Source organism: Oncorhynchus tshawytscha, linkage group LG10 (genome assembly GCF_018296145.1).
Source record: "Oncorhynchus tshawytscha isolate Ot180627B linkage group LG10, Otsh_v2.0, whole genome shotgun sequence".
NCBI lineage: Eukaryota > Metazoa > Chordata > Actinopteri > Salmoniformes > Salmonidae > Oncorhynchus > Oncorhynchus tshawytscha.
Genome location: NC_056438.1, coordinates 44,509,281 through 44,525,203, shown reverse-complemented (window position 1 = coordinate 44,525,203; position 15,923 = coordinate 44,509,281).

Genomic DNA, 15,923 nt, shown 5'->3' with positions numbered 1-15,923 from the left:
ACTTTGGTTCTCCTGCAGTTCACTCCTGCTGGCGTCTCTTGCGGTGCTGCCGGCGGCCCTGGTCCTGGATGCCCACGGTTAGTACAGGGGTCAGCAGGCCATCACACATCCTCTGGTACACCAGGCTGGAGTCAGGTGCCACCACACACAGCCGCATGGTCGACCCTCTGACCAGCACTGACCGCATATTGGGAGAAGGAGGAGAAGAGGTCAGAGATGGACCAAATTATGAAGAAAATACAATGTAGGCACACTCCAGTTTCAGTTCGCCTACATCCTTTGGGGGTGCGGTCATTATCTGCAGGTGTTCCACAAGTGTTGCCAATTTTACCATTCTCGGTATAGCATTGCATCAGTCTTATGTTGTCTTCTTGTACATTCATTCCTTTAAACCTTCCCTGCATTTAGAGGTCTAATAACGGGGTGGTTATTCAATAAAAACACCTGGTCTTATCTCACCATCTGTGGCTCAGGCCTCTGTGTTCAGGTAGTCCGGCAACACCAGTCGCAGCTCAGAGCACCCCACACAACTTGCGTCTTTACACTGACGCGCTATAGTGAAAAGGACAGAGATGATTTGCCGGCTAACTCCCAGATAGCACGGACCCACTCGGAAAGCTACGCTATTGCAATGTATTAAGGTTCCAGGTGAAAAATTGTTGGTGTTATAAATCCCGGGGCACTTCTAACTCCCTTTATTTAGCTAAATGTGTGTGTTTTTTTATTTTAACTAAGATATACTGTGTAAAGGAAATAATTAAACTACAAAAGCAAATGTTTGATTAGGTGTGAAACTTCAGTAAACTGTGCTAGTGTGGACCACTTCCTTCAATCATGGACCTGGTCTGCAGCACCAGACAGGCAGGTGCTTCTCATAGGTCTTCTCTTGAGTTCAATTTGTGCGTTGGAAGACTCACTTCTTACTGAAAACCTGCAATGCTATTATACTTGCCAATTGTATTTATTGCAGTTAGTGTGCTCCCTCTTATTTGATAGTCAGTACTTATGGTTTCAGTGGAAAAACAAGACACATTTGCAAGGAAGACACAACTTTAATTAACATTATTTCTCAATGTTCAAAACACTTTCTGATAGTGTCAACTGAAAAACATATAGGCACGTCGTGAGGAGGCAACGACAACGCCTCTTCCCCCTCAGGAGGCTGAAAAGATTTGGCATGGGCCCTCAGATCCTCAAGAAATTCTACAGCTGCACCATTGAGAGCATCTTGACTGGCTGCGTCACTGCTTGGTACGGCAACTGCACCGTCATCGACCGCAAGGTGCTACAGAGGGTGGTGCGGACGGCCCAGTACATATCAGGCAGTGTCAGAGGAAGGGCCGAAAAATTGCCAAATATGTCAGCCACCCAAGTGGCCGAGGGCCCTCACCTCTGTTCTGTTCTCTGTGCTACCATCAGAGGCAAGTGGTCCCAGAGCATAGGGTCTAGGACCAACAGTCTACGAGACAGCTTTGATCCCTAAACTATAAGACTGCTGAATAGCTAATCAAGTGGGCTACCCGGATTATCTGCATTGTCTCTATTTGGCACGGACTCTATGCACAGTCACGAGACTATCCACACACACTTACACTGAACATCTCACATTTATACGCACACGCATACTGATGACAAAAACACACACACACACACTCACTTTCACACATTTATACGTACACTCATTATATACGTACGCTCCTGCTACTTTGTTTTTTGCTTTTTTAAATCTTATTATTATCTATCCTGATCATCACTTTATCTCTGCCTACATATCAACCTCATACCCCTACACATTGATATGGTACTACCTTTGGAAAGTATTCAGACCCCTTGACTTTTTCCACATTTTGTTAGGTAACAGCCTTACTCTAAAATTGATTCAATATTTTTTTCCCCCCTCATCAATCTACACACAATACCTCATAATCACAAAGCAAAAACTGTTTTTTTTTAAAATATTTGCTAATTTATAAAAATGTAAATCTGAAATATTCCATATAAGTACCCTTTACTCAGACCCTTTACTCATGACTTTGTTGAAGCACATTTGGCAGCGATTACAGCCTCGAGTCTTCTTGGGTATGAAGCTACAAGTTTGGCACACCTGTATGTGAGGAATTTCTCCCATTCTTCTCTGCAGATCTTCTCAAGCTCTGTCAGTTATTTTCAGGTCTCTCCAGAGATGTTAGATCAGGTTTAAGTTTGGGCTCTGGCTGGGCCACTCAAGGACATTTAGAGACCTGTATCCGAAGCCAGTCCTGCGCTGTCTTGGCTGTGTGATTAGGGTCATTGTCCGGTTGGAAGGTGAATCTTCGCCCCCAGTCTGATGTCCAGAGAGCTCTGGAGAAAGTTTTCATCAAGGGTTTCTCTGTACTTTGCTCCTTTCATCTTTGCCTTGATCCTGACTAGTCTCCCAATCCCTGCAGCTGAAAAACATCCCCACAGCATGATTCTGCCACCACCATGCTTCACTGTAGGGATGGTGCTAGGTTTCCACCAGATGTGACGCTTGGCATTCAGGCCAAAGAACTCAATCTTGGTTTCATCAAACCAGATAATCTTGTTTCTCATGGTCTGAGAATCTTTAGGTGCCTTTTGGCAAACTCCAAGCAGGCGGTTATGTGCCATTTACTGAGGAGTGGCTTCTGTCTGGGCACTCTACCATAAAGGCCTGATTGGTGGAGTGCTTCAGAGATGGTTGTCCTTCTGGAAGGTTCTCCCATCTCCACAGAAGAACTTTGAAGCGCTGTCAGATTGACCATCGGGTTCTTGATCACTTCCTTGACCAAGGCCCTTCTCTACTGATTGCTCGGTTTGGCTGGGCGGACAGCTCTAGGAAGAGTCATGGTGGTTCCAAACTTCTTCCATTTAAGAATGATCGAGGCCACTGTGTTCTTGGGGACCTTCAATCCTGCAGAAATTCTTTGGTGCCCTTCCCCAGATCGGTGCCTCGACACAATCCTGTCTCGGCGCTCTACGGACAAATTGCTTCGACCTCATGCCTTGGCTTTAGCTCTACCATGCCCAGTCAACTGTAGGACCTTATATAGACAGGTGTGTGCCTTTCCAAAATCATGTCCAATCAATTGACTTTACCACAGGTGGACTCCAATCAAGTTGTAGAAACATCTCAAGGATGATCAATGGAAACAGGATGCACCTGAGCTCAATTTCGAGTCTCATAGCAAAGGGTCTGAATAATTATGTAAATAAGTTATTTCTGTTTTTAAGTTTTAATAAATGTGCTTTATCATTATGGGGTATTGTGTGTAGATTGCTGAGGATAACACAAACATCTATATTAGAATAAGGCTGTAACGTAACAAAGGCACTGAATAGCTTTATTCTTGTGTATTTTATTCCTCTTGTGTTTTTGTTTTTTTACTCTGCATCGTTGGGAAAGAGCTTGTAAGTGAGCATTTGACAGTAAAGTCTACTCCTGTTGTAGGTTCAGCGCCTGTGACAAATAGGACAACAATTTGATTAGATTGTCTCTTTAGATATAATTTGCATTTGAATTTTCTCAGCTGACATTCAATTGTTCTACGTATCCTATTTGAAAGTTTTAAAAATTGGAGGTACAAATAAATAACTATTTCGGTGAAAAGTTGCGGTCTTAGTTGTGTTTGTAGAGTTATGGACTGTTCATAACTTGAGAGTTCTGTACCCAAATGATTACATCCTGATTGTGACAGTCATACGAATAATTTTACAATGTTCTATTTCATTCTGTGAAAAGGATTCTGTGGCGACATCCTATAAAGGTTTCATTAATTCCTTCATTCCTTCATTCCTTTATTCATTGTCATCCAGGTCTGAGCTCAACAAAGTTAGGCAAATGCATTATTGTGATGCGTAATTGTTTATGTAGGCTATGAGGAGTCATATGCCTACATTGGTAGCCCGACACTGCAAAGAAAATCTCCAGAAAACATAAATAATTAAAATATTTGGGCTGATGAATAGTCGGCTTACCAAGTGGTTAACCGGTTCCCTTCACATTTGTGGCTGCTTCGAGTGATGTATTGTCATTTCTACCTTCTTGTCCTTTGTGCTGTTGTCTGTGCCCAATAATGTTTGTACCATGTTTTGTTGTGCTACCATGTTGTGTTGCTACCATGTTGTTGTCATGTGTTGCTATCTTGCTAGATTGTTGTCTTAGGTCTCTCTTTATGTAGTGTTGTCTCTCTTGTCGTGAAGTGTGTTTTGTCCTACATTTATATCAATTTTTTAAATTTATTTTTATACAGCCCCCGTCCCCGCAGGATGTCTTTTGCCACAAACTCGTCTGGCAGCATTAATTTATTCTCAGGTGCAGTGTTCAGTTGAGAGATAGAGCACATGGATAATGTCTCATTGTATATTCACCGTAAGGCATTTTTAACTAAATTTTGAAGTCAATGAAAAGTAATTGTTACTTAAAATGTTTGTGGTACTGACTCAAAACTAAATGAGAAGTCACACCAACTAAATGTTTTATAAAATAGGTTAACAAATTAACTTTTTTCCCAGCATGCTCTGCTGCAGGTAGATTTAAAAAAAATTGTTTTTAATATTTGTGATTTTGCATTGAGTGATTGATTGAATTAATGTTATGCTACACAAAGATTTTTTTTTAAACTAATCTGAACTAGTCCAATCATTACATTTTTGCACCTGAAATGGTTATACCAGTTTAAACAGCTTAGTAAGTTTCTTCACACTGTTCCTAACCCTGGCAGTCATTATGAATGCAGGTTGCTGGGGAATACACATTTCAACTGTAGGATAGCCTAATGTTGGCAAGATTTCAAAAGTAATAACATGTCACTTTTGCAAGCCAGCATAATGTGATTTACAGTTAGAGTTGTGAAATGTTTGCAAGTTTTCCAGAAATGCTGGTTGGAAGATAACTGGAAAAGAAAATATGGAATTTTGCTACCCTACTTGCAGGCCTGATGTGGTGGGAATATTTCAGCTGAAATGATAATATTCGCCTAGGAACTCACTTGGTGAAGGCCACAGGACTGACAATGAATGACTTCAACAGCCACCTGTCATTAACAAATACAGTCATGTGTGGTAACTCTACAATTCAAATCAAATCAAATCAAATCAAATTTATTTATATAGCCCTTCGTACATCAGCTGATATCTCAAAGTGCTGTACAGAAACCCAGCCTAAAACCCCAAACAGCAAGCAATGCAGGTGTAGAAGCACGGTGGCTAGGAAAAACTCCCTAGAAAGGCCAAAACCTAGGAAGAAACCTAGAGAGGAACCAGGCTATGTGGGGTGGCCAGTCCTCTTCTGGCTGTGCCGGGTGGAGATTATAACAGAACATGGCCAAGATGTTCAAATGTTCATAAATGACCAGCATGGTCGAATAATAATAAGGCAGAACAGTTGAAACTGGAGCAGCAGCACAGTCAGGTGGAAGTTGAAACTGGAGCAGCAGCATGGCCAGGTGGACTGGGGACAGCAAGGAGTCATCATGTCAGGTAGTCCTGGGGCATGGTCCTAGGGCTCAGGTCAGTTGAAACTGGAACAGCAGCATGGCCAGGTGGACTGGGGACAGCAAGGAGTCATCATGTCAGGTAGTCCTGGGGCATGGTCCTAGGGCTCAGGTCCTCCGAGAGAGAGAAAGAAAGAGAGAAGGAGAGAATTAGAGAACGCACACTTAGATTCTCACAGGACACCGAATAGGACAGGAGAAGTACTCCAGATATAACAAACTGACCCCAGCCCCCCCCTGACCCCAGTACAATTCAAGGTCTATTCAATGCTGGTCTGACCAATCGGAATCCATGCTTCAAGATTGTTTTGATCACGCGGACTGGGATATGTTCCGGGTTGACTCAGATAATAACATTGAGTTCATCAGGAAGTGTATAGGGGATGTTGTTCCCACTGTGACTATTAAAACCTACCCAAACTAGAAACCGTGGATAGATGGAAGCATTCGCGCTAAACTGAAAGCGCAAACTGCATTTAACCATGGAAAGGTGACTGGGAATATGGTCGAATACAAACAGAGTAGTTATCCCCTCTGTAAGACTCTCAAACAGGCAAAATGTCAGTACAGACACAAAGTGGAGTCGCAATTCAACAGACACAAGACATATATCGCGGACACCGACGACTTGCTCCCGGACAAGCTAAACACCTTTTTCGCCCGCTTTGAGGATAACACAGTGCCATCAACGCAGCCTGCTCCCAAGGACTGTGGGCTCTCGTTCTCTGTGGCCGACATGAGTAAGACATTTAAACGTGTTAACCCACGCAAGGCTGCCGGCCCAGACGGCATCCCTAGCCGCGTCCTCAGAGCATGCGCAGACCAGCTGGCTGGAGTGTTTATGGACATATTCAATCTCTCCCTATCGCAGTCTGCTGTCCCCACATGCTTCAAGATTTCCACCATTGTTCATGTACCCAAGAAAGCAAAGGTAACTGAACTAAATGACTATCGCCCCGTAGCACTCACTTCTGTCATCATGAAGTGCTTTGAGAGGCTAGGTAAATGATCATATCACATCTACCTTACCTGACACCCTAGACCCACTTCAATTTGCTTACCGCCCCAATAGATACACAGACAATTCAATCGCTATTGCACTGCACACTGCCCTATCCCATCGTGACAAGAGGAATAACTACGTCCGAATGCTGTTAAATGACTATAGCTCAGCCTTCAACACCATAGTACCCTCCAAGATCATCATCAAACTCAGGGCCCTGGGTCTGAACCCAGCCCTGTTCAACTGGGTCCTGGACTTCCTGACAGCCCGCACCCAAGTGGTAAATGTGGGAAACAACACCTCCACTTTACTGATCCTCAACATAGGGGCCCCACAAGGGTGCGTGGTCAGCCCCCATCCTGTACTTCCTGTTCACCCATGACTGCGTGGCCACACACACCTCCAACTCAATTATCAAGTTTGCAGACAATATAACCATAGTTGGTCTGATTACCAACAATGATGAGACAGCCTACAGGGAGGAGATGAGGGCCCTGGCAGAGTGGTGCCAGGAAAATAACCTCTCCCTCAACGTCAAGTAAACAAAGGAGCTGATCGTGGACTTCAGGAAAAAGCAGAGAGAGCACACCCCAATCCACATTGACGGGACCACAGTGGAGAAGGTGTAAATCTTCAAGTTACTCTGCGTACACATTCCTGACAATCTGAAATGGTCCACCCACACAGACAGTGTGGTGAAGAAGGCACAAAAGCAACTGTTCAACCTCAGGAGGCTAAAGAAATTTGGCTTGGCTTCTAAGACCCTCACATACTTTTACATATGCACAATTGAGAACATCCTGTCGGGCTGTATCACCGCCTGGTACGGCAACTGCACCACCTGCATCCGCAGGGCTCTCCAGAGAGTTGTGTGGTCTGCCCAACGCATCACCGGGGGCACACTGCCTGCCCTCCAGGACACCACAGCACCGATGTCACAGGAAGACCAAAAATATAATCAAGGTCATCAACCACCCGAGCACAACATGTTCACCCCGCTATCATCCAGAAGGCGAGGTCAGTACAGGTGCATCAATGGTGGGACCGAGAGACTGAAAAACAGCTTCTATCTCAAGGCCATCAGACTGTTAAATAGCCATCACTAGCCAGCTACCACCAAGTTACTCAACCCTGCACCTTAGAGGCAGCTGCCCTGTATACATAGACATGGAATCACTGGCCACTTTACAGTTTTTTACAATCTCTTTTTTTTAACAATCTTTTTACAAACACACTAAAAGTGGTATTTGAGGCACACTCAGTGAAACCATTAACTCATGTACCTAAATTCAGACCAAGTGTGCAAAACTGCAAGCACATTATCTGCTTTACACTCAGTTTGCAATTGTAAAACAGAGCTCTATATTAGACACATCATTCAAATCTAACAGGTCTCGTGCTTCATTTGGAAACCACTGCAATTCCATATGCCACACTGATTTACTGGTTACCTACGCCCAGTGTTCACGTGTGAAAACACTTATAATGTCACACCCTGATCATTCACCTGTCTTTGTGATTGTCTCCACCCACCGCCAGGTGTCTCCCATCTTCCCCATTATCCACTGTGTATTTATACCAGTGTTCTCTGTTTGTCTGTTGCCAGCTTGTCTTGTTTGTCAAGTCAACCAGCGGTTTTGTATCAGCGCCTGCTTTTCCCCAGTCTCCCTTTTCTCATCCTCCTGGTTTTGACCCTTGCCTGTCCTGACACTGAGCCCGCCTACCTGACCACTCTGCCTGCCCCTGAGCCTGCCTGCCGTCCTGTACCTTTGCCCCTGTTGCTGTAATAAACATTGTTACTTCGACATGGTCTGCATCTGGGTCTTACCTTATCCTGATATATTGCTAATTTCTTCACTTAGAAATCAGAGCTTGAGCACTATAAATAGGTTTCAGGTTGGCTTTCTTGGTTTGGACAACAAAGGAGGCCAATTCTGGAGAGAGAGTTAGAGGAAGAGGAGGAAGAGGGGGACGAGGACAAGGACAAGGGGGCATGCCAGGGCTGGATACCCCACTCCAGACGCTACTTACCCCACTGTTTAGCCAGAGAGAACATCGCTTGTGATGTTGATGAGGTGCTGTGGCCAGACCCAAATAGGATGCACCCAAATTGTTTTTTTCTTTATAGTAACAAGCTTATTTGTTTATCTTCTACTGTATTTGATTTGTCTAATACTGTTCACATACTGTATATATTTGTGCGCATACATGTACGTGTGAGTGCTATGACAAACTGCCGCGGACTCCACTGAACATGCAAAATACGCAAGATAGTAGTGTTTTACATTTGTCACATCCGTGTGTAGTTGGCGTGTATAGGAGCTAATTATTTGATGGTTTTTGTGTAGAGTTTTGATGCAAAAACACAATTTCGAGAAGAGTTAAAATAATTTTTAATTAAGTGTTTGGTTTTGCAAGAGATGTGTGACGTTTAGCAGGTTGTGTGTGTATTTTGGGGTTTTGTGTGTAGAGTCTAGAGAAAAGGAGCCATAGTTTCAGAAATCATGTGTAAGCAATTGTCAAAAACTGTAATAATGTCAACACTAATCAAACTTTATTTGTCATATGCGCAAAATACAACAAGTGTAGACCTTACTGTGAAATGCTTACTTACTAGCCCTTAACCAACAGTGCAGTTCAAGAAGAGTTAAGAAAATATTTACCAAATAAACTAAAGTGAAAAATAAAAAATATATAATGAAAAGTAACACAATAACACAACAATAACGAGGCTATATACAGGGGGTACTGGTACCAAGTCAGTGTGCGGGGTTACAGGTTAGTTGAGGTAATTTGTACATGTAGGTAGGGGTGAAGTGACTATGCATAGATAATAAACAACGAGTAGCAAGTGTACAAAACAAATGTAGGGGGGGATCAATGTAAATAGTCCAATGGCCATTTGATTAATTGTTCAGAAGTCTTATGGCTTGGGGGTAGAAGCAAACCTCTTAGGGCTAGGGGGCAGTGTTCGGAAGTTTGGATGGCTGGCGTGCCCAAAGTAAACTATCTGTTACTCAGGGCCAGAAGCTAGGATATGCATCTGAAGTTTTGAAATAATGTCTGTGAGTAAAACAGAACTGATATGGCAGGCAAAAACCCGAGGAAAATCCAGACGAAAATAAAAAAATTTAGGTCACAGGCAATTTCAATGCTAGCCTATGGGATATACAAATAAATAGGACCCAGATTGATTGCAGTTCCTATGGCTTCCACTAGATGTCAACAGTCTTTAGACAGGGTTTCAGGCTTGTTTCTTGAAAAACGTAGTAGCTTATCCAAGGTGTCCCTCATTAGAAAAGTAGTCTTGTTGCGCGCGTGAATGAGGTGCGCGCTCTTCGTTATTTATCTTCCCTGTAAAACATACTATTCTCCGTCTTAAATTTTATCATTTATTTAGATATTAGAGTACCTGAGGATGAATTAGAAACATCGTTTGACTTGTTTGGACTAACTTTCTTTTTCTTTTACTTTTTGGATTCGTTTGTATGCATGCATGTTGAACGAGTGGATTACTAAATAGACTTTTTTTGCATATAAAGAAGGACTTTATCGAACAAAATGAACATTCATTGTGTAGCTGGGACCCTTGGGATTGCACACAGAGGACGAACTTCAAAGGTAAGTGATTTATTTTATTGTTATTTGTGATTTTTGTGACGCTTGTGCTGGTTTGAAAAAGTATTTTGATATGGGGAGCTGTCCTCAGATAATCGCATGGTATGCTTTCGTCGTAAAGCCTTTTTGAAATCTGACAACGTAGTTGGATTAACAAGAAGTTAAGCTTTAAAATGATGTAAGACACTTGTATGTTCATGAATGTTTAATATTACAATTTTGTCATTTGAATTTAGCGCACTCCAACTTCACCAGATGTTGTCGAATTTGATCCCGGTAACGGGATCGGATCCCTAAATTAAGGAGCCTTTTGGTCCTAGACTTGGCCCTCTGGTACCGCTTGCTGTGCGGTAGCAGAGAGAACTGTCTATGACTTGGGTGACTGGAGTCTCTGACAATTTTATGGGCTTTCCTCTGACACCGCCTATTATATAGGTCCTGGATGGCAGGAAGCTTGGTCCCAGTGATGTATTGGGCCATACACACCACACTCTGTAGCCCCTTACGGTCAGATGCTGAGCAGTTGCCATACCAGGCGGTGATGCAACGGGTCAGGATGCTCTCGATGGTGCAGCTGTAGAACTTTTTGGGGATCTGGGGACCCATGCCAAATCTTTTCAGTCTCCTGTGGGGGAAAGGTTTTGTCGTGCTCTCTTCACGACTGTCTTGCTGTGTCACTTTAGTAATGTTTACATACTGCTTTACTCATTTCATGTCTATACTGTATTTTAGTCAATGCCACTGACATTGCTCGTCCTAATATTTATACATTTATTAATTCCATTATTTTACTTTTAGATGTGTGTATTGTTGTGAATTGTGACATCTTACTGCACTGCAATATGTGTATGTGACCAATAACATTTGATTTGATCTGATTTGATTTTGATTAGAAAAAGGCACGGCACACTAGGAAATTATTGCATTATTGCATTTGTACTACTAATATGAAGGTATTACTGCTCAAGTTTCTTAAAAAAAAATTTTTTTTTAGGTAATTGGTTTCCTCAAAATGTTTGAGTAGCCAGAACGTATTCGGTTTTACACTGTAGCCAGCTAAAATTAGGCTTTCGACATTTTCTGGGCACAGTTGAGTAGACTATAATGCTTATATGAACATCATAAGTGGCATGCAGTCTTTAGAAATTGTAGGATCAATTGTAAATTGTCACTCATATGAAAATGGCCGACCCCCTGCTATAAGCTATATGAGGTCATCCTTGTGGAGCGGTGCATACGTGTACTACAACAGTGTCATTGTCTCGTGTGCTTCCCTCCAAAACTGTTGCTCTGCATTCAGAGATGTTCCTTATAATGTGTACACCCAGCTCATTTAAAAATGTGCCTGTCTGCAATATTTGTCAGGGAAGGGAAACATTCTGCGAATATCGAAGCATTGCATCAACAAAGGTGTTTCTGAGAATATTGAACAATTGTATCAACGAACGATGCGGCTCGGAGAATGTTGAAACTTTTTGTATAAACAAGACTAGTAAAATTGCAACATAATAGCCAACGCGTAGGCGGCCCGCGAAATGTTTCCCCCCCGGCAAGCTTGTCTCTGTCTGATATTATTGTGTTGCCTACGCAGCATCTGGGTGCTCATTATATACAACAACAAAAAACAGCCCTACATCCACACTATAGCTAATTAACGTAGCAATATTTAATGACGTTTTGCCAGCAAGATTGATCTGTTAGAATATCACATTTTAATTCAGGAAGATGGAAAAGCAAGACGAATAAGACTGAGAGGTGGAAATGCATTATACCAGAGGCAGGTAAGCTACATGATGAAGGCAGACTATGATGATGTACGCCTACAGCAAGAAGTTTAAAAAAATTAGCCCAACTAGGTAATCATTAATTATTTACATTATCTCAATTATCATTCTGCCACTGCATGACAATGCACATTTATTATAGCCTACAATTGTTATTGTCTTTGAAGCCAAAAACAAGACGTATTTTGGGGAAATGCTCTAAATAGCAAGTTGTTCCGTTGTTTATTTTCAAACCAATAAGGCTACATGAAACCAAAATTGCTCTAGTCTACTGGGCGAAATAAATTAAAATAACAATTCGGCTTTACAGCTATCACAACCTACAGTACATTCGGGAAGTAAGACCCCTTGACTTTTTCCACATTTTGTTATGTTTCAGCCTTATTGTAAAATGTATTAAATAGTTGGTTGATTAAATGTTGGCTCCAAACTTCCATTTAAGAATTATGGAGACCACTGTGTTAACTTCAATGTAGACATTTTTTTGTACCCTTCCCCAGATCTGTGTCTTGACACAATCCTGTCTCAGAGCTCTACGGACAGTTGCTTTGACCACCTTTCCAAATCATGTCCAATCAATTGAATTTACCACAGGTGGACTCCAATCAAGTTGTAGAAACATCTCAAGAATGATCAATGGAAACAGGATGGACCTGAGCTCAATTTCGAGTCTCATAGCAAAGGGTCTGAATACTTATGTAAATAAGTTATTTCTGTTTATTATTTGTAATAAATTTGCAAACATTTATAAAAACCTGTTTTACTTTGTCATTATGGGGTATTGTGTGTAGATTGATGAGATAAAATATATATATTTTTTGAATAAGGCTGTAACTTAACAACATGTAGAGGAGTCTGAATACTTTCCGAATGCACTGTATATGTTAATAGCAATAAAAATTGCATTTGGTTTCAAAGGGTCAACAAAAAGGAGTGCTCCTCACCTCCCAATATCCAATTAAATTAACAACACCTGCCTATCAGATTACAACAAGGCTTACAAGGTCAACAACAAAAAACGAAAGTAGACTAAAATCATTTGGTTTTTTTGGCATGCTACAAGTGGCTATGTACAGGACTGGTAAAGGCCCAATGCAGGACTGGTAAAGGCCCAATGCACTACTTTTGTGAAATTTCCCATAAAATGCATATTTATTTTTGTTTATTTATTTTTGGTTTTTCAGAGGCAGCACCCTCAGCACCCCTACTTCCCACGGCTATGCTTGAACCTGTCCTGCACAAGGTTTTGTTGCTGAAGCCCAAAGCTCTGATCAGTTGCCTATCCTGGCGAACAATGCATAGCACAGTCTTCCCTACTTCTTGGGCTACGTTGACAGGTTAGAGTATCCTATGGATCTTATCGCCATCTGGTAAACGCATGAATTTGAACCTTTTGTTCCATATTGCTTTTTACTTTACAAGTTGAACCCTTTTTCAAAAGCCTTAAAATGATCTCTCACATCCATGGTTAGCTAGAGTATGGATAATGTATGGAGTGATGTAGGCTAAAGCAGTCACATAATATTGTCTCATTGGTGCCCATCAGTTCCAGATGACACCACAATACATATTTTTTGGTCAATTTGAGTTTTGAACTGAAAACAATCCTCAGTTACTTTACTGAGCTGGAGTTCATAGATTATTTATCATCCAGCCCTATAGGCTAATGGTCACTGCATTTTACCGTAATAAAATATTAAAATATGTATCATTCCCGGAATGGAGGAGACTTTCATTGGACAAAACTTATTCAATACCAATTGCTGTCAGTGGATTAAGTTCAGCCCCTCTACTGAAATATTCAGAGATGTGAGAGGAGTAAACAGTGGTCTTAGAGCAGAGAGGGTGAGACACTAGGACGCTGTAAAGTCCATGGAGAATAAGAGCACCTCCTCCCAGCTGCCCACTGCACTGAGGCTAGGAAACAGTCACCACCGATAAATCTACGTAATCAATCATTTCAATGAGCATTTTTATACTGCTGGCCATACTTTCCACCTGGCTACCCCTACCCCGGGCCAACTGCTCTGCACCCCGCACAGAAACTTGCCCCCCCCCTCCGCTTCTCCTTCATCCAAATCCAGACAGCTGATGTTCTGAAAGAACTACAAAATCAGGATCCCTATAAATCAGCTGGGCTAAACAATCTGGACCCGCTCTTTCTAAAATTATCCACCGAAATTGTTGCAACCCCTATTACCAGCTTGTTCAACCTCTCTTTCGTATCGTCTGAGATCCCCAAAGATTGGAAAGCTGCCTCAGTCATCCCCCTCTTCAAAGGGGGAGACACTCTAGACCCAAACTGTTATAGACCTATATTCATCCTGCCCTACCTTTCTAAAATCTCCGAAAGACAAGTTAACAAACAGATTACTGACCATTTCGAAATTCCACTGTACCTTCTCCTGTCATGCCCTGGTCTAGGTATTTTGTGTTTTTCTTCATGTATTGGGTCAGGCCAGGGTGTGGCATGGGGTTTTTGTATTGTGGTGTGTTTTTGTCTTGGGGTTTTGGTGTGTGTGTATTGGGATTGTAGCTAGTGGGGTTATCTAGCAAAGTCTATGGCTGTCTGGAGTGGTTCTCAATCAGAGGCAGGTGTTTATCGTTGTCTCTGATTGGGAACCATATTTAGGCAGCCATATTCTTTGAGTTTGTCGTGGGTGATTGTCCTTAGAGTCGTTGTTCCTATCTCTTTATTTATTTACACAAGTATAGGCTGTTTCGGTTTTCATTACGTTGTGTTTTGTGTTTATTCGTGTTTCACGTTGTTCATTAAACATGGATTGCAATCTACACGCTGCATTTTGGTCCGACTATCCTTCACACCTAGAAAACCGTAACATCTCCACTATGCAATCTGGTTTCCGAGCTGGTCATGGGTGCACCTCAGCCACGCTCAAGGTCTCAAACGATATCGTAACCGCCATTGATAAAAGACAGTACTGTGCAGCCGTCTTCATCGACCTGGCCAAGGCTTTCGACTCTGTCAATCACCGCATTCTTATCGGCAGACTCAACAGCCTTGGTTTCTCAAATGACTGCCTCGCCTGGTTCACCAACTATTTCTCAGATAGAGTTCAGTGTGTCAAATCAGAGGGCCTGTTGTCCGGACCTCTGGCAATCTCTATGGGGATGCTACAGGGTTCAATTCTCGGACCGACTCTTTTCTCTGTATATATCAATGATGTCGCTCTTGCTGCTGGTGATACTCTGATCCACCTCTATGCAGACAACACCATTCTGCATACATCTGGCCCTTCTTTGGACACTGTTAACAAACCTCCAAACGAGCTTCAATTCCATACAACACTCATTCCGTGGCCTCCAACTGATTTTAAATGCTAGTAAACCTAAATGCATGCTCTTCAATTGATTGCTGCCCGCAACCGCCTGTCCGACTAGCATCACTACTCTGGACGGTTCTGACTTAGAATATGTAAACAACTACAAATACCTAGTTGTCTGGTTAAACTGTAAACTCTCTTTCCAGACACATTAAGCATCTCCAATCCGAAATTAAAACTAGAATCGGCTTCCTATTTTGCAACAAAGCCTCCTTCACTCATGCTGCCAAACATACCCTCGTAAAACTGATTATCCTACCGATCCTTGACTTTGGCGATGTCATTTACAAAATAGCCTCCAACACTCTACTCAGCAAATTGGATGTAGTCTATCACAGTGCCATCCGTTTTGTCACCAAAGCCCCATATACTACCCACCACTGCGACCTGTATGCTCTCGTTGGCTGGCCCTTGCTACATATTCGTCGCCAAACCCACTGGCTCCAGGTCATCTATAAGTCTTTGCTAGGTAAAGCCCCGCCTTACCTCAGCTCACTGGTCACCATAGCAACACCCACCCGTAGCACGCACTCCAGCAGGCATATTTCACTGGTGATCCCCAAAGCCAACACCTCCTTTGCCTGCCTTTCCTTCCAGTTCTCTGCTGCCAATGACTGGAACAAATAGTAAAAATCACTGAAGCTGGAGACTATCTTCCTCTCTATCTTTAAGCATCAGCTAT